Below are 3,562 nucleotides of genomic sequence, written 5' to 3' on the forward strand. Positions count from 1 at the left end.
CTACTTACAATGATTTTATTAAAGTATGCTTTAAAATAATCTGTCCTAAAAACATAGATACTTCCATAGCTTTGGATAAAAGCACTAATATGTTACAAATATGCAGTGACGTCATTTAAGCCTTTTCCAGGGGGGGACAAAAATTAGACAATCAGTGGTTGTTGTTTTAATATTTCAATTTCATTAAGATTCATTAAATTTCATTAAATAACATCCATTTTTTTGCCAAATTCAAGGGGGGGGGGAAATCTCCCACCTGCCCCTTCCCCCAAAAGACGTCTCTATTTAAAACCACGTCAAAAGCAATAAAACAGTGCCGTCGCTGTCGCAGTAGAAACACTCGGTAGTCTAGCGTTCATATTAATACTTTTATAACATTATTACGACTTGAATGAATTATATCTAAACATAAAATCGTGATGTCGCCAACGTTACGATTTTATTGTTTTTGATGTGGATTTTCGCCGTTGAAATAGGAACGCTCGGTAACGAGTGATCCCACTGCAACAGCGCCGACACGATTTTATTGCATTTGATGTGAATTTTTGACTTCTGAGAAGTGATAATTGTTTTTGCGCCCTCCTATTGACCTAAATTCAGTTTGAATACATTTTGGCCAATACTCTCATATCAGAATTCCGTAGTAATATGGATAAAGATAGCTATCATATTTTTAAAACATAGTGCACAGACTAATTATGAAGCAATATGCGAGATGCGACATCTGTCTGTACTTCTTCTTCCGCTTATTTTCCCTGAGAGGTGATTTGGCTTAGGCCCTCCGCTCACGGAGCAACTGTTTTGCAAAACTCGAGTTGCAAAACAGTTACGCATGCAACTATTTGGTGACCATGCCTGTGTGTCCGCACACGAGTCGACTAAAACCAACTGGTTGCATGCGATCTTTTTTCCTAGTTACAAAACAGTTGCGTTGCATGGTTGAACGTGTCTTCAAAAAAAGTTCAAGAAATGAGTGTCGAGTCCAAGTCGCTTACGCTTCAAAATAACGTTTTCGGCAGTGCCTCAATTTCACCAATATATATTATAGAATCTATTATGAGATACATACTATATAGCTAAAAATTTAATGTTTACTTCTTTATTGGAGTTTTGTAATTTTGTATTTGGATCAAAATAATAAAAATCTTACCTCACAGTCAATAATATTCTTTCTTCTGCAGCCACGCATTCCCTCATATTTGTGTCCATCTTCTTTATGGAAGGAGTAAGCATCCTCAACAATTCCAGGTAAGAATCTTTGGACATTCTATAGAATGCTATAAACTTTTTGTCTGTTTGATTCAGTTGTTCTGCTGCTACAAACAGATTTGACTTAATATTTGTCTGTATATAGGAATGACACCAATATTCCTTCTTAATGCTCTAATAGCCAATTATGTCTTCTTCATCTGAACTACTATTTGACATTTTGCGAAAAACAGCTTTGTGACTACAAACTTATAGAGAACTTGAATCCGAACTCCGAATGATCCAGAATCAGTTGCGCTCGTGTGCGGTATGAGGTTTTAATTTGATTGCAAACTGGTTGTGTGCGTGACTAGTATGCAACGAATTTGCAACTCGAGATGCAAAACAGTTGCTCCATGTGCGGAGGGACTTAGTTTGTATTTGACTTAATAAAATCTCTAAAACTATAATTTGTTTTTTTTTTAATTTTTTGTTTTAATTTTTTTGAGCTAGGTTTGGGTTTTAACAGCATATGTACGTTTCGCAACTATCAAATTGAGTTTCATAGAAATTTTAGAGCAGCATATAATTTCAATATTTATATAATTTCGCTGGTAAAAATATAAATCTAATGGTTAAAATGTATTTGGACTTCACTAGTGAACATACAACTTCACTGAAAAATACACATTAACTGTAACATTTATAAATCGCAATAAATAACGATAAATATATTAAACTACTTACAACAAAGTTAAAATCTTATAATCTTACTAGCACCTGCCAGATAAATTATATATCTACCAGTGAAAATGTTTTCAGATATGATTTTACTGAAATACCACATTTAAAAAAAACTTTCGGGATAGATTCGAGACTCTTTTCTTTGAGGGATAACCTGAAAGTTTCCGGTTAAACTAATAAGAACAGTAACTTAATTGGCTTTGAAACATTGTCTGATAAACGCTACGTAAACAGCAAAAAATATGCAGCTTTAATTGTTATTTTATCATGACTTTGATAGATTTTAAAATTTCAGGAAACAGTAACTGCATTTCAGTATATTTAATACTCTATTCTTAGTTGATGTTGACATTATAACAACAAACTTACGGATATAATGTATAGATTAGAAACCAGATATATAATTTTAAGAATTTGAAGCAGTCAGGTCGTGGACTGTCGCTTCAATATGTAGTTTTCGGCAGCGCCGGTTGACGATTTGTAATAGGACGTTTGTTCAGCGAACTGTATACAAACTGGCCCTTATGAAACCTTCCAGTAGTATTCTTGACGCGTTTGACAGTGAACCTTGTTGTCGTAGCTAAACCCTTCGAGTAGTCGTCGATATTTATCCTCGAGCATGTGTCTTGGAGATGGTGGCTCAGACAGGAGCGAGGTGTAAATCGGAGTTCAAGGAGACTGTTTAGCGAAGATGTGAACCGAGCGAGGTGTAGTCAAGTTGAGTGTCGAGTGTGCTTTTGGCACCGCCTTATATTCTGTCAGGTACATCAAAAGTATTCCCAATCTGCGCATTGATGGCGGTAGCAGGGATGCAGTGTCATTGTACAACGCCGCTTAGTTCGCATGCAAGGCTCAGCTGGACTTCATTTTCGTGTCTGCTGCGTCTCTGGATGGACGTTGTATCTCAGTCGCTATAAATTATTTATGAATTTAAATGTTTTTATTGGATTTCCATAAGTTTTTAACTGCATAATGAAAAATACCCTGCACTACAAAAATATTCTCTGTTTATAAGTTTTTTTTCCATATGAAGCATACAAAAATGTATTTATAAAAAGCATTTATATAATAGTATTAATTTAGATATCGATCCACTCATATCGAAAAAAAAACAAGCTGTGTTCACATTAAGAATAATATGTTATTTTTTTGTGTAAAAAGTATAGTTGTAATCGACCCATCGGTAATATGGGTTACGCTGTAGCCAAAAATAAATATTAAATGAAGTTCCAAAATGTTGGAAACCCCTGAATTAGGACTTTCAATACTAATACACATTATTTCAGAATTAATAACTTAACCTAATTAAAATTTTGCTACCTATTTATAAAATAGATATATATTGTAGATGTGCTGTTGAAAATTTAGCCAAGTTTCAAACTATAATTCATTATTCTAGAACCTCCTTAAAGAATGAATATATAATGCTAGCCAATTATTTAATAATCATTGCTTCCATTATCTGTCATTATTCCGATAGTTTATAACATGACTATCTCCTTTAATTCTTGTTCTATTACTTTGGATCTCTTGTATGACCATTGTGACACATAGTGAAATCCAGTAAAGTCACGATTGTCAGACTTACTACAAAAAATTATATATACGCATACATGAAGCAAAGAAAATA

Source organism: Plectrocnemia conspersa, unplaced genomic scaffold (genome assembly GCF_051122295.1).
Source record: "Plectrocnemia conspersa isolate PC_06_02 unplaced genomic scaffold, ASM5112229v1 ptg000005l, whole genome shotgun sequence".
Classification (NCBI taxonomy): domain Eukaryota; kingdom Metazoa; phylum Arthropoda; class Insecta; order Trichoptera; family Polycentropodidae; genus Plectrocnemia; species Plectrocnemia conspersa.